Genomic DNA, 17,309 nt, shown 5'->3' with positions numbered 1-17,309 from the left:
GGAAGAGGCTTCTCTGGTTAAGGCTGGGAGTAGCATTTGTCTATATACATAAACATAGATGTTCAGAAGGCAATCTGACACTACATCAATTTAACCATATAAGAGTAGTAAGTTCCCCGCTACAGTCTGTGAGTTCCTTGGCCATATTCCCTTTTTTTAAACCAGATTTACAGTAACATGTCGGTGGCCCTGTCAACAAACAGTTGTGGATGGGGGAAGGGCTCACGGATCCTTATCCTTCCCAAGGGAACTATTGGCTACTCATAGATTCTAGGAGAGGGGAAGTCATGATTTTCAAGTTATGTGCCAACTAGTAAGCCCACAATGTTCCAGTAGAAAGATCCAAAGTCATAGTCAAACAGATGGCCCTGCTTAAACTCATTAAATCGGGAAACAAAATAAAAGGAAATGAATTTTGGAAAGGTAGGAGGTGGGTTTTTAAGGATGGAAGAAAAGAGTGATTAGAATGCACTTTGTCCATTCAGGGCAATATTACAGAAGAAGTTTAATTAATAAAACAAGAAAAAAAAGATATGTCAATGTCTTAATACTCAAAACCTCAGAATGTGATTTTATTTGGAAAGAGGACCATACAGAGGTGCTCAGACTAACATGAGGTAAACAGGGTATTCCATAACTGAAGGAGATTAGTGTCCTTGCAGAACTGGACATTGAATGCAGAGATGAGCAATTCTACAGGGAAGACAATGTGAATACACAAGAAGACAGCTATGTAAAGGTAGAGGATTACTGAGCTTATCCAAAGCTTGGATACTGATATGGAAAGCATCTTTCCTGGCACCTTCAAAGACAGCAGAGTTAATGATTCAATTTTTGATTTGTAGTCTACAAACTGAGAGACTACAAACTTTTTGTTGTTCTAAGCCACACAAGTATGTGAAGTTTTATTTGTGTATCCATTACAAACTGAAACAGAGTTCCAAGTACCATGAAGAGGGAGAACTTCCTGTGTCTCACATAGAAAGAAGAGTTGCTACGTCTACACTGGCTGCTCCTATCACATTGGCATTTCCAGATGAATTAAAAAGGAGTGACACACAGTATACTTTCCACATTTATTCTCTAAAGATTCTCATTTTGACATTATTTAATATAAAAAATTTTCAAGTCTTGATCAAACTTTGTGCAGAGTAGAAGCAAAATTAAAATTGTTTGGGCCAAAGTAATGCATTTGTAAGCTCAATAATCCAAGAAATCAATTACAACTGCCTCCCCATCCATAACTCGGTTAAATAATGAGGACATTTTACACAATGATGAAATTCCATCATTACCATATTGATGGTAGTTTATAACTTTGTGGACATGATAATAATATACAGTTAGTGGGGTTCTCAGTAGACTTGATACAGATGACAATGACAATTTGAGAATTACAGGTCAATAGAAATATATACTGGGCTGTTTTAGTTGGTAGAAATTATAGGCTACCTTTGAAAACAAAATTATAATAATTACTAATAAAAGCAACTAAGATAGCCTGTCTTTAGGAAATAGCATATGTAAGTACCTGTTAATCAAGTGAGTGAGATGCAGACAGTGGTTCTTTCCATGCCACTGATGGCTATCTCTTTATCATATGTCACATGTGACCTGACTCAACATAGGTGTTTTAGAGAGGAAAATCACAGAATATCTTCATTGAGAATGGTTTGGTTAACATTACAGTATTTAATAATATTTTCATTAATTCATGGAATACATAATTATTGGCCTCAGTTTTGTGCAGACTCTGCATTAGGCAACCAAGACTCATTCATACATACAAAGTCTTGGAATACCTACATTATGACTTCACCCCAAAGATCAAATGAATAAATCTTTTCAGAGACTCAGAAAATCTTTGGTTCTGTCATAGAAAACCTAAGTTCCTTAACCTTAATTAAAGGATGTGAGTGATATCTTCATGTCCTAATTTTGCTTCCAAAGGGAAAATTGTTGGAATAAAATTTGTTGAAGGTATGGGGGATATTACTGATTGCATATGTGTCTTTCATTTAAGGAAAATAAAAAAAATATTTTGCTTTCTGCCAAAATATGCTTTAGCAAAACTTTAGGTCTCATTTAATAGCAGAGAGATGAGAGCTAAAAGCTTAGTAAAAAGAAAGTACTAATAAGGTTTCTTCATAGAAAAGTGGGAAAGGAACAAGCCTTATATTGTATACTCCTTATGCCTAGAGTTTTCTTATCTAAAGCTGATAGCAGCCTTATGATCCACCATCTTCTTCCTTCCCCTCCTTAGCATCGTCCCATCACTATCATCACCACGACCACCATCACTCTTTAATACAGATAAAGAAACTGAAGTCACAGAGGGGAAGTGATTCATCAGAGCTCCCACAGCCAGTGAAAGGGGACTCCGTAAGCCACCACATTGCACAATACTCCCTCCACAAGACAGTTTCGAGGAAATCAAACAGCTTTTTAATAATTGGTCACAAAATGTAGTTCTCTTATACACATTTGAGCTAGCATCTTATTAATGCCACTCCATAGTGTTTATAACTTACAGAGTGTGAAATGTGATCCTTTTATTTTACAACCATGTCCCCCTGTGCCTTCTGTTTTTCTGTGACATATTTCAAATCTTAGGGAGTTTGTATTTCAGAATGATTCATTCTGCTCTGCCAACTCCAAGGAAAGTCTGCAATAAATACTCTCTTGTTGATAAAGGGTATATATTTTTGAGCAGAAAGAAATATTATCTAAATTTGTGTCATGTTTTGGACTACCAGCAACTAATACATTGAGATGTCAATATACTGGGTTTTTTATGTACAAAGTAAATGTCAAGCAAAGGAAAAACTCTTTTGTCTATTACTCCTATCTTCTGGGGCTTGTCAGACTGAAGCAAAACAAGTCTGCTTCATCCTGTCATTACATTTGACCTCAACTTCATTTAAAAGACAGGAGAAATCATTTTAAAGCTGTAGTATTGATTAGACTTTAGGAAAACATCCATCTTGGAATTTGATTGTCTTAGCCAACATCCACTCATCAAGAATGTTCCAACTCTTGAAATTAAACGAAAATGCAGACATTTACTTCTAATTTCATTAAGAAAACTTTTTATGGAAGTAGGCAAATTATAAGGGCAAAAGACTGGTATGAAATCCTGAGGCTCAAATGCTTGCTTGGAAGAGTTTATCAGTGATTTGGGTGAGGACACAATTAGCACACTACTTTTAATGGCAAAGAGCACTTTTAAAGGTCTCCTGACATGTATTATTGAGTTTTCTTTCTGGTTTTCTTTTTCTTCTTTTGACAGGAGATTCCAGTTCAGAGTTTTTCTGGTTCTGTGATCCTGAGTGACCGAACTGTGACCCTGCTCAGCATGGGAAGGAACAAGGATTTCCAGCCAGCTCTCCTCTACTGCTGATGATATTAGAGGGATGCAGAGAGAGGAGCTTCCCCAGCAAGTGGGCCTTGCACTAAGGTCCTCTAGCAGGCTGGGATTTGCTGAGCAGGCCTTACTAACATACAAACTTGAAAGAAAACCTTTCTCCTCCTGATTGCTACTTGTTTTTATAGAAACAAGAAAGAATGTATTCTTTCACTAAAAATTTCCCCTAAAGGTTTTACTAGTACTGTATAAAACATTTATATTTTTTGCTATCACAGTACTCCATTTGGAGCATCATTTAACTGATCGAAGAACAATGGACTGTATAAAGATGAATGGAAGTGTCATTTGAGAAAACTAAATTCTATCTGCACAGTGCATAATGCATCTATGATTAGTTTATCTCTTTCACATCACTTTAGGACTTAAGACTCCAATATTTTAGTGTAAATATTTGAAACAGTAGTATAACAGATAGTTAAAAGGGGTCAACAAGACATTTACTCAGCCAGGAACTGTTTTTTTTTTAAACTTTGGAATACTTCAGCAATAATAGTATTTAAATAAACTCTGATCATCAGTGTCACCATAAATTATCCTTGACAACTCCAGAGCGCCTTACCATAGGCACACAAGTCAAAGCCTCAATGCCTGTGTGACTTGGCTTCAAGATAATGGCTGTGTTTCCTTGCTTTATTGTTGTGTGCCCCTCTCCAGGGACTACATTTGTTCAGGACTTGTGAAGGCTAGTATGTGTTGTATCTGTCCTTTTATAATCACCAAGCAAACAGACTTGCCTTCTATCACATAAACTCCCAGAGCTGTTAGATCCTGAGAGAGGTAGTCTGGCACTACAGAATTAAGAACAGGAGTCTATATAGTATAAAAAACCACTGTATGGCTCATGTACCTAGTTCTCTATTTTTTCATTTATTCTTATATTAGTAAATATTGATCAATTGTCTAGTATTTTCCAGCTACATTATTCAACACTGCAGGTAAGGTGAAAGATTGAGCAGTAAAATCAGTCTTTGTACACCTGGAGTCTATAGTCTAGCATGGGAGACATGTATAATACACATAATAACACAAATAATTAATGAACTCCAAAAAGTAAGAAATGCTATGAAAACAAACGAACAAAAAAAACCATTGGTGCCTAATAGGGAGTCTGATATAGCTTAGAAAACATCAGACACACAGTAGTGATTTTTTGGGACGTTTTTTTGCAAATAAAAAGACCACAAAGTAGGATTTTGCTTAAGGCAACTTGAAACGAGCATATTTTCCAAAATCACAACACTGTCAGACATTTGAATAACTGAGTGGTTCAGCATTTGTGGATGAATAGTTTTATCCAGAAATTCATTGAGGACCAGGGTAATGCAGACTTCACCAGCAGCTCATGTGCAATTTAAACTCATTCTAAGCTACCAATGTGTCTGCCATAAAGCAAGTTCTTCACTCTAGTGCTGCATTTCATTGCTCAGGATCATGTAGACAGCCAATGTTAAGTAGATAGTTGAGGTCAAGTAGATAGCCAATGTCTAAGAGTTGATGCTACTCTCATTCAGAGTCACAAAATCATGCATATCATAAAATAAATATATTGTGATATTCTTAACCAACAAGTTTTGATATGTAGCAACCATTGCATGCTTTTGCTATTTTTAAACTATGTTATTCAAAACCTGGAATTCTTGGAAGAAACTGACATATGGTTAAATTAAGAACATTTCCAGTGGATAGTGGTTGACAGAAAGAGTTTGGAATTTAGCCACACTTAGGTTTGAGCCCTAACTGTATCAACTAGCAGCCAGTAAATTTAGGCAAAATGGATGGTTGATTTTCATACCTGTAACATGTAAAAAATAGTAATTTATAGAAAACAAGTAATACATAAAATAATGCATGTAAATTATTTCCCATAGTGCTTGACAACTGCAAAAGAAAATTACTAAAAAACTGTACATACGTCTGACAAATTGTTTCTCAATTTGAATAGTACACATGCATACTTACATATATACTTCAAACCAAGTTTATTGATATATACAAATATATGGACATCTAACAATTTTATTAATCATTTTACCACTAATCATCTTACTCTTTGAGTGAGATGTGTAACTGCTGCATAATGAATGGTTGTTGAAAGCAGGGGCAGATAGGAGAAAGTGAATATTTAAATTTTTAAAAATTTAAACGTTTGTTTTACATGCTCAGGTGTTTTGCCTACATGTATGTCTGTGTACTATGTGGGTGCAAAATCTTCTGGGGCAAAATGATGTATTGGATCACCTGAGACTGCATGGGTCCTTTAAAAGAGCAACAAGTTCACTTAACCACTGAGCCACCACTTCAGCCCATAAATTAGACTTGAAAACTGTAATGATTCTGTTAGAATGTTTTTTTCAATGAAGTTTTAACTGAATTGACAAGACTTTTGACTTGAAATTTCCCAGTGACTGTAGACCAAATTCTTCTGTTGACTGTATGAAAATGTGATGAAATAAAAATAAATGTAATTAAATGTTACTTTTATAGCCATAAACTCATAAATTAGCATATAAGTTACTATATTATGTCCACACCCCTAAAGTTTAACACCTTAGGATGAAAAAAGCTTATCAATATGAGATTTAGTTTTATCATTATTAAGTTAAAATGGGAAAAGTTAAAGATTGCAGAGAACTCAGTAGGTAAAACTAACATATTCATATGACTGTGTATTTAAAATTCTTATGGCTAATGACCTTAAATTTTTGTAGCTTTGTTTCTTAGGAAAGTAATCTCCAATAAAATATTAATAAATTTTTGCTACTGATGCATATAATGCACAGATATGAGAAACAGCCATAAAATGGGAACATAATATAAATCAGAGGAAACATGAGAGTAGTATGAATGTACTATGAAGAAGTCCAAGATGACTCTTCAGAAGAGGCTACTTTTTTACCTAAACATAGAAGTATCATTGAGCCTCTGGCAATGGAGAAGGCAAACGAGCTCTCTTCCTGTACATAGAAGGACAAAAGTAAAGGCACAGAAGACAGGTAAAAATAAATAATCAAGAATGGGGAAAAGTGTCAAATTGCAGAGTACAGGGTAAGGAAAGAAAGGGCAGAGGAGAGCATGTCAAGATTCCTCCAAAATGGGATGCCAAATAATTCTGATGCTTTTTGTCCTCTAATAAAGAAGAAACAGCCAAGTGCTTCAGAAGAAAATAGCTTTACCTGTAGACAGTTCATTGCCCCTATTGCATCACAGAAATGAGACAGTGCCTCTCTAATTACATAGACAGTTTGGACTTTCCTTTGTTAATAATTTCTTTGTTAGTTACCAAATATAGCCTAATGATAGTACATTTGTCATCCTAAGTTTCTCAGACACAAGAAGAATGTACATTCATCTAGGATTGGATTCAATAATCATGGAGAGTTGAAAATATTATGATACTGCCAGAAAAGTAAATGTCTCTATGGGCTTGTCAAACCTTTGTGCAGTGAGGTAAAATTATTTACAGCATGTTTTGTTTTTATTATATTATTCCATGTGGGATAGATATGTCAAGGATTCATTCCTCATCTATAGGAAAGCCCTTATTTTATTTCCCTTTACCTATTTTTCCACTGTCATGGTGAGAAAATAAAAGGCAGGTAAAGGTGTATAAAGGGCCATTTATCTTGATTTCTTCCCTTTCTTTGAAGAAACATGCACAAAACACATGCCATTGTCAGATAGACCCATAGACACTAGAGAAACCAGAAGGAATATGATATAGTGTTCTGTCTAGCATCAAGTAGATTTCAGATTCAAGAACACTCTAAAATTGAGTCTAAAAATATTATGCATCCTACAGTGAGTATATGGAACAGAGAATACACAGGAAGCACTGGAGTGTTGCTAATATTTTTATTTGATTTAATTTTACTGTTGCCTCATTCAAGATAGAATGGCCTTAGCAAATATGAGTAATTTGTTTTAGAGAAGCCATCTCAATAGACTCTGTAGTTACAAACAAAATGACACCAAAACCTGGGAAGCTATACTCAGCTCTTCTTCACTCAGTCCCATACACCAGACACACACACACACACACACACACAGAGAGAGAGAGAGAGACAGAGAGAGAGAGACAGACAGACAGAGAGACAGAGACAGAGAGACAGAGACAGAGAGACAGAGACAGAGAGACAGAGACAGAGAAAGAGAGACAGAGAGAGAATCAATCAGCAACTCTTAAGGACTTACCTCTAACCTATAAGCAACTCCATTTATTTCCCTCCTCTTCATTCAGCACAATGACTTCACACAATACCAGCCTCCCCTGACTTCTCTTGCTTCTCTATAGTTTGTTTTCCACGTAGTATAAATATGTTCATTAAAAAAATGTCTAGTAGATCATGCTTCCACTCCTCTTTATACTCCTGCAAAAGCATCCCATTCAGGCAGAATGGAATTCAAATATCTTATCTGGGTCTTTGAAGTATGCACAGATCTGGTCCTTGTCTGTCTCCCTAGCCTCATCTTCTATAGCATTATGCTCTTTACAGGGCTCTTTTTGTTCCTTCAACAAGTCACATATGGCCATACCTTGAAGCCTTTTGTAATTATACTACTATCTCCTTGAAATGGCTCCATGAGATCCTCTCTTGGTCAGTCATTTCTCATTATTCAGATCTCAACTGTCTGAGACCACCTGTGCTAATATGAGACCTTTTTATTTCCACTTCTATAATACTGTCTTGCTGTCCTGTTTTGTTTTCTACAAATCTCTTTTTGAAATACAAAGATGGATTTCATCTTTCTTTGTTAATTTTTTTTTCATTTTTGTCCAACCAACAGGAACATAAACCTCACGAAAACTAGCATCAATTTTTCCACTAGTCTGTCATTCAGTGGGACTCAACACTGAACTTTCTGTAGGTCCTTTTCAAGGAATGGTCCTTTGTGGTGGCATATAGTTTTAATCCTAGTAGCTACAAGAATAATGAAGGAACATTGCCATAACTTCTAGCACAGCTTACACTATGTAAGTGAACTCTAAGCCAAATTGGCTATATTGTTATTGAAGGAAAGGAAATGAGAAAGACAGAAGGAGGAGGAAGGGTGGCAACTATAATTCTTAGGGATAGGATAATTCAACACAAATACTCTTAGTTATGGTTTCTATTTCTATGAAGAGACACCATGTTCATAGCAAATCATAAAAAGAATAAACATTTAATTGGGGTGGCTTACAGTTCAGGTATTTAGTCCATTATCATCATAGTAGGACATGGCAGCATGCAGGCAGATGTGCTGGAGAAGGAGCTGAGATTCCTACATCTTTATTCACCAGCAACAGGAAGTTGTCTAAGATGCTGGGCATGGCTTGAGCATATATGAGACCTCAAAGCTCATCCCCACAGTGATACACATTCTTCAACAAGGCTATACTTATTCCAAAAAGCCACATCTTCTAATAGTGTCACTCCCTATGAACTTTTTTGGGGCCAATTACATTCAAATTATCACATCAACTCAATGCAATTACTTTCGGGTTTGTTTGGTCTTTAATGGTCCATTATGTTTGTGTCTGTGGTCTTGGTTGTCAACGGGTTTGGGACAATGAAGTAAATATGGTTATATAGATTGCTTTCTTGACTTCTTAAGCTAGGATATAAAACTGAGGCATGCTGACAATTTGTGTCTTATGGATATACAGAAGGCTTGGGAGCTATCCCTTGGACAAGGAGACAAGGAGAGATTTTAGATGTTCTGCTTTTCTGAGATACTTAGCAAGACTGAGCTGCAATGACTGTGATCTTGATCTCTATTGTTTCTAAGGGTTATCATTCTCTTCCTGAATGACATTTAGGTACGATTCATCCATGGGTTCTAAGTACTACATCAATACCTGGTTACAGGACAGCATTGTCTGTGCCCACCTAATATGACAACTTGAGAATTGAGCAAAGGTGTTAAAGAAGAAATCAGTCAGACTAGTCATTTGACATTAGAGAGGCTGCCATTCACTGTTATTTATGCTTTCTTAATTTTTTAAAGTAAATGACAATGATAAGAGGTGTGCAACTCACCATTATCATTAACATTTTCCCCTATTTGGTACAATCATTCCCCAGTGCTTTATAGATAAGATTAAAATTCAAAGACCCTGAATACTAATCATAAATCCTCTATATTCAAGAAACAATTATACTGTTGAATTTTGTTTCTAAAATTTGAAGTGATCATGGATATTATATAACATGCCCTACTTGGTTGTATTTAGGTTTTTATTTTCCTTAGTTAAAAGAATGAAGTTTTCATCCTAGAATTGTGGTGATATTTTATTTGTGTTGAAATAAATAAAGCTTGCCTGGAGATCATAGGAAAAAATCAAGCCATTATAAGTAAACACAGAAGTCATGCAATGTTAACACATGCCTTTAATCCTATCACTTGGCAGACAGGGATCTGTCTGGATCTCTGTGAGTTCAAGGCCACACTAGAAACAGAGCCAGGTGTGGTGACATATGCCTTAAATTCCAACACTAGTTAACCATGGAGGTCTGGAGGTCTGTACAGACAGACAGGAAGTGACAGAACTGGGCAGGAAATGGCAGTAATGCAGCTGGACAGAGAGAACAAATAAGATGGCAGAACAGCAAGGCATATAGCTGTGGGTATAAAGGAAGTAGCTCTCTCTGGAGGCTGAGGAGTTGGTGAGGTGAGGTTGGCTGTGGCTCTTCCTATTCCTCTGATCTCCCTCAGGCTTTAACCCTTACATCTGGTTCCATGTTTTTTATTTAGTAAGACGGTTTAGAAATTCATCTACATAGAATGAACCATTTTTATTAAGACAAACTTACCACTCTGTCATCATCATAAGAAGTGGAATTACAATATGGCTTTCAAAAATAATAATACATAGTAAACTGGATTACTAACTCTAGGGTTCCAAGGGTTCTGGGGTATTTTTACATGCCTTTTTGGAACCAAGGCAAGAAGGAAGTCACCTGCTAGAGATTCTGTTTCAGTAGAGGAAAAATAGAATACGGACATCTTGAAATGGATCTTGACGAGCCCACAGGATTCTGAGGCCTTAACTAGGGAAGGGACACACACCCACAGGAAGCTATTTAGAACACACTGACTGCTTACACATGGTAAAACATTATTACTGTTCTTAGAAAGTTGGAGGAAAATCTTGAGTTTTCCATAAGCAAAGGGGTGAAACTTAGGAAAGAGTTTTTGGAAGTAGGCTTCATTTTTACTTGGCTATTTGGCAAATTGTGAAGTGGGTTTCATCAGAATACTTGGAGCAAAGAACACTCTCTGGATGGTAATTGTAATGAAAAATGTTCTAGAACTGGTTAGGTCTTCTCCATGGACTTCCAGTTCCTGAATGGAAGTTCAAGATGGACCCACCAAAGGTTATATTTAGGAATGTTAATCTATAAATGAATTGAGAAGCACACAAGTTATTCTCATTTGTTCATTTAACTTGTTAATTCATTGGATTGTTGTCTTTAACAACCAGAAATTATGTCTGAGTCCTAAAATAACCTTTCATGAGCATTGAAAATACAAAGAACAATAAGAGAAAGACATGCTCTTTATTCCAAAGGAGTAATGCCCTTCTGACAAAGGAGGCTACTCCAAATAAATAATTATAGTTGCATGGCTGCAGCTGGAAAATCTACAAAGTGCCTTGTCAGAAGGGAAAACATTCTGATCAAAACCAGGAGGGGTGGTGCAAGGAAAAATCAGAAAAAACTCCAAAGATGGCAGCAGAGCTGAGAGGATCTCTCTCTGTGTCTCTGTTTCTGTCTCTGTCTCTGTCTCTCTTGTCTCTCTATCTCTCTCTCCCTATCTGTCTCTGTTTCTCTGTCTATGTCTCTGTCTCTGTCTCTGTCTCTCTCTGTCTCTCTGTCTCTCTCTCTCTCTCTCTCTCTCTCACACACACACACACACAAGCACACAAACGTGCATGTGCACACACACAAACTCAATCAAGAGAAATGTAATTGAGTGTAATATTTTAAAAATCCAAATTAAAGGATTCATTTATTTTTTTTTGTTTGCCCCAGGCTCCAATATGGCTCAGAACTGCACTGTTATAGATTCAATGCCTGTTTAAAATTTTCATCTTTTATCGTTTTAGATTTAGTTTTGCATTGATTTTGAGGTTTTCAAATGTCATATCAAAATACTACTCATCTCAATTATTGGAATTTCAGTTTTGACATGTTGTGGCCCTTCCCCAAACTAAGCAATCTCTGTGATGCAGTGTAGAAAATGAGGCATTCGTCCCACCCTATCATCTGAAGCACAACAAATCCAACTGCCAGTAGCCTTTCTCAAGAGGATAAACTTGTCTCCTTATAGAGGAAGCCTTGATGCTCATTGCTGTTCATTCCTCTTTCAAAATTTTGCACACTGGAATATTCCAGAGCTGAGAATGAAAGATAGATCATCCAAGAGACTCGTCCCTGCCTCTCAGCCACCTAGGATGCTAGGTATCTGTTGTTTCCACTCAATGAAGTCAGCACTTCAGAAAATAGCCACATGCAGTCATCAGAAAGCTGAATGGTATCTATTACTATTTTTCTCCCTTTCACTAAATTAATGCGTTTGGAACTGGCAAATTAGTTTCCTTTAGCTAAATAAACCTAAAGAGCTGGTGCCAGTCTCTCTCAGAAGGAAGGAGGAAATACTTGCAAGAATTATAGGTTGTAACTTTTATACTACAATGTCATTACCAAGAGGTGATTTTATTTGAAAGTTTTGTTGTTGTTTAACATATTTAGAAAATGTCATAAGAGCATACATGTTCTCTATTGCTTTTCAATATTCCTCTTGTCATAAAGGAAAAGATGACACTGAGAAACTTATCTTGATGACAGAGCAGCTTTATAAGTAGATCTGTAAGTGAGCAATGAGAGTACTGTGTGTGGAACAACATCCCAGAAACTGGCTTCTGACTTCAAAGGTTCAGCATTCTGAGCAGGGAAAATACAGCATCCCCAACCCACACATCTTCATCTCACTGTTAGAGCAGCTAACCTCATTGATTTTACTCTGAATTTATGGAATCAATTGTTTCCTCATCAGAGCCACTTGCCTGCACAACACTACCAAGCAAAAGTAAAATATAACTTAGATAAACAAAATAGAGGGGGAAAAGAAAAATAAAACAAAGGAAGGCCTTGAAAAACTGCATCGCTTTTGCTTGGATTCTTTCATTCATTTAACAGAATTTGTTGTGTTTTTTTTTTTCAAGATTTTGTTTTTTAAAAAAACTACCAGTCTCTTTTTATACCTCCACCAACCCAGGATACTGGGAAACACTAAGTTGTGGTTTTATCCAAAGCACATGTTGTAATGGACTGGCAAATATGCAGGCCCCTAGTCAGGTACTTCTGAGTTTATATTCCTTCTCTACCTTTTATAAGCTCTGCATTTTGGGCAAGATTCTTAATCTCTCTGTGCACAGAGCTCACACCACTAAAAAAAAAACTGATGTGTAAAATTGTCAAAAGTCATGAATAATCAAATTAAATCAGCATCACTGTCAAGAGCTGAAAATCTAAGGGTAAAGATGAAGATGTTGAAATGGAGCCATCCATGGATTCCCAAGGCCACTCTTAAAGGTTGGTAGTGGAAACTGTCACTGTTTAAGTCCCACAGCACTGTTGGGATAAGACAGAGGTGTGTTGTAGCTAGAGTTTTCTCCAGGCCTGCCTGCCCTCGATCAGTACAAATCTCTCTCACACGCCAGTCCCACAGCCGCTCAGACACAACCAAGTAAACACACAGAGACTTATGTCACTTATAAACTGTATGGCCATGGCAGGCTTCTTGTTAACTGTTCTTATATCGTAAATTAACCCATATCTATTAGTCTATAAATTGCCACATGGCTCGTGGCTTACCAGTACCTTATATCTTACTTGTCATAGTGGTGAGTCTCTCTGCTTCAGCCTTCCACTTCCCAGACTTCTCTTCTCCTTGTCCCACCTATACTTCCTACCTGGCTACTGGCCAATCAGTGTTTTATTAATAACCAATCAGATCAACACATTTGACATACAGAACATCCCACAGCAGTGTGTAGGGACCCACTGTAAACAGAAGCAAGCTCAGGTTGAATTCGTAAAGTTCTGGACATGGGAGTTCAGTGTCAGCCACTTTTAACTTTATGATCAGTATTTTAAAGACATTTAAAGGGAAGCACAAGCTATTTCTAACAAGTCAATTTCTTGACTTAGCATCATGACCATTTCCATGTGTCTAAATTAATCTGTCTATTTTTCAGATTCTACACATAAACAGAAGTTTTCAAGAGAAATACTCCCTCTGAAATAAAGTCTTTTATAGGTTACCCTAAGTACTCAATTGGATTCTGAACTAAACCTATGTAAAATTCAAATCTTTTTTAAAGGAGCAAAAATGGACCACCTTGTCCACACAGGGTTAATAATGAAAATGCTGATACAACCTTAAGTATGGTGGCGCCTGGAACCAGGGCTATAATTAATCTAAATGTACTGTAATTACACTAAATGTTACTTCTGTAGAACAGTTCCAAATCATGTGGCTTCTTAATGCTTAGATAACCTGCAGTTTATTTCCAATCATGGATGTAGGCATGATTTGCTAAAGGAACATTAGGTCTGGAAGCAATATCTTAATCAAATCAGAATTTCTTCAGTAAAACAAATCTTTGGCCTTTGAAGAATTAGCCTTAGGCTAGAGATGTGAAACTGAGCTGAAACCCCTACCACTGGCTCTCCCTCTGCCTTCTGGCTTCTCCCTCTGCCTTCTGGTTTCCAGTCATTTAGAAGTACACAACCGTATAGCCTCCTACCCACACACCTACACTTGCTATGGTCATAAACTATCACAGCTACAACTAAATTATACCCTAAAAACTCCCCATTTGAAATTAACTATAGGAAAATTCACCTCATGTGGTTTATTCATGAACAGAAAGCTGGTTCCTTTTGGAAGGCATTCACTTAAACAAAATCTAATAGCAAGCACACATAAATTACAGGGTTGTTGGTATGTGCATAACAGATAAAATCTGAATGAATGTTCTAGGGCAGAAAATACAGACTCTTACATATGCAGGCATATTTATTATGATGATTTGGGTACTGCTTAGGATAAATAAAATAGACTGGGAAACTTATAGTCTTTAGCTTAGGGCTTTCCTTTTTTTAGATTCTCTCACTGCTTTTTGCTCTAAGGTTCTGGGCTTAATCAGTAACCATCCTAAAACGGTCCACACTGGTGAGGTCCAAATCTTGACAAACTAAAGTCTAGTGCTCAAAAAAGAAGATAACATGGTATATAGTTAAACGGTGGGAAAAATTGCTTTATCAAGACTGAACTTAGAAACATTTTTGGCCAATGCACATGTGCATCTTTTTTTTTTCCTACTTGAGAAATGTTTTATTGAAGCTTGCCCAGGAATTGAGTAAAACCAAAACTTATTATAAGCCACAGTCATCCTAGGGTCCCCCCTGCTATATAGCCTCCCTGGTTCTGTGGGTTGCAGTCTGATTGTTCTTTGCTTTATATCTAGAATCCACTTATGAGTGAGTACATATTGTGTTTGTCTTTCTGGGTTTGGGTTACCTCACTCAGGATGATCTTGGGCATATACCCAAGGAATGCTCAATCATACCACAAAGATACATGCTCAACTATGTTCATAGCAGCACTATTTGTAATAGCCAGAACCTGGAAACAACCTAGATGCCCATGAAATGAAGAATGGATTAAGAAAATGTGGTACATATACACGATGGAGTACTACTCAGCAGAGAAAAACAATGACAGCATGAAATTTGCAGGCAAATGGATAGAACCAGATGCATCTTTTAAATACAGGTCAGTGTGGTGTAGCTAGAGTTTTCCTTCCTGGCCCACAGTCAGGGCAAATCTCTCTCACCTGCCAGTCCCACAGCCGCTCAGACCCGACCAAGTAAACACAAGAGACTTATATTGGTTACAAACTGTATGGCCGTGGCAGACTTCTTGCTAACTGTTCTTACAGCTTAAATTAATCAATTTCTATAAATCTATACCTTGCCACATGGCTCGTGGCTTACTGGCATCTTCACATGCTGTTTCTCATCATGGCAGCTGGCAGTGTCTCTCTGACTCAGCCTTCCACTTCCCAGCTTTATTCTCCTCCTTGTCCCGCCTATACTTCCTGCCTGGCCACTGGCCAATCAGTGATTTATTTATTGACCAATCAGCAACACACTTGACATACAGACCATCCCACAGCAGTGTGGGGTTAATTCTTCCTCTTTATCAAACACAGCAATGATCAGGGGCTTAGCTGGTAAATGATGAAAGACAGAGAAAGGAACAATGAATTAAACAGAGGTTCCAACAGAGACCATAATCCTCTTGCTGTGCTTTCACATCCTTTGCCCCAACAAGTGGAATAGACAGCTCCACCACAACTCTTGACAATGTGCTTTGTTTTTAATTATATTGAGTTTCATTCCCTAAATTGTAGGTGACTGAGAAACTTTCACCAAGTGTGGGTGTCAGGGGCCAAGAGAGTGGAGAAAATGAACCTTGGGAGTCAGAGGATCACAGAATTAGAAATGTGAAGAGATCCCAGCTCATGGAGTCAATATTCACTATTTTATAGCATGTGATTAACAGATCCAATGGAGGTAAGTGATTTGTGCATGACCATAAGCAAATTATGGCATAGAGAAGGCTAGAATACAGATACTATTACAGGCAAGAGATCTGCTATTGGGCAATGAACAGGGACTTTTCTGTATGTGTTGACTTATGGGATGGCCTTTGGTAAACTAGGTTGAGTGCTGAGGCACAAAGGCATAGTCCAGTCATTTAACACACATTTGTTAATCATCTATTCCAAGCCTGATGCTGTGCATGCAGCTGTGTGTGCTTGAAATTCCCGCACTTGCAAGAGAGACAAAGGGATTACGAGTTTGGGACAAACTCCAGCAATATAGCAAGACCTTGTATAGAAACAATGGAAAGAAGAGAAGAAGCGTGAGGAATAGAGTGAAGAAGAAAAGGCTCTGAAGTCTCAACAGCATTATGAAAACATTTAGTGTAGCTAGAGTTTTCCTGCCTAGCCCACAGTCAGGACAAATCTCTTTCACCTGCCAGTTCCCCAGCCACTCAGACCCAACCAAGTAAACACAGAGACTTATATAGGTTACAAAATGTATGGCCGTGGCAGGCTTCTTGTTAACTGTTCTTACAGCTTTAATTAATCCATTTCTATAAATCTATACCTTGCCACATGGCTCGTGGCTTACCGGCATCTTCACATGCTGTTTGTCATCGTGGCGGCTGGCAGTGTCTCTCTGACTCAGCCTTCTACTTCCCAGCTTTATTCTCCTCCTTGTCCCGCCTACACTTCCTGCCTAGCCAATGGCCAATCAGTGTTTTATTTATTGACTAATTAGCAACACATTTGCCATACAGAATATCCCACAGCAATTTAGTAAGGTTAAGGTAGAAGATTCTGACCCTGCAGGTTCCCTGATCTTAAAAAGTGAAGTATACCTGGTATGGCACAGCACATGCATATTGAACCAAAGTATCTCAATGTTTTCCACTATACCTATGACAAAATACCCACTCTGGTTTCATTCAAATACATGAATTATCCCAAGTATTAATAAACATATTGATAGGTTTAGGCCATTTTCAGCAAGAATAAAGTTAATAATGTGGTGTTCATTTTAATCCTTCAACAACCTCCTGTCTACTTTCTCTGTAAGCAACAGAAAATGTGATTTATCTCATTCTTTCCCAAATGCTGAATGGCCTTTCTCATGTTGGCTTCCACCGAAAATAATAAAACCCCTTATGAAGACATCAAGTTTTAGAATGATATGGACTGTTTTCCACTCATTTGCAGCTACATTGTTAATAACTAGTC

This window comes from Peromyscus eremicus, chromosome X (genome assembly GCF_949786415.1).
Source record: "Peromyscus eremicus chromosome X, PerEre_H2_v1, whole genome shotgun sequence".
Taxonomy (NCBI): domain Eukaryota; kingdom Metazoa; phylum Chordata; class Mammalia; order Rodentia; family Cricetidae; genus Peromyscus; species Peromyscus eremicus.
The sequence above is the reverse complement of the archived record's forward strand: the minus strand, read 5'-3'. Positions refer to the sequence as shown.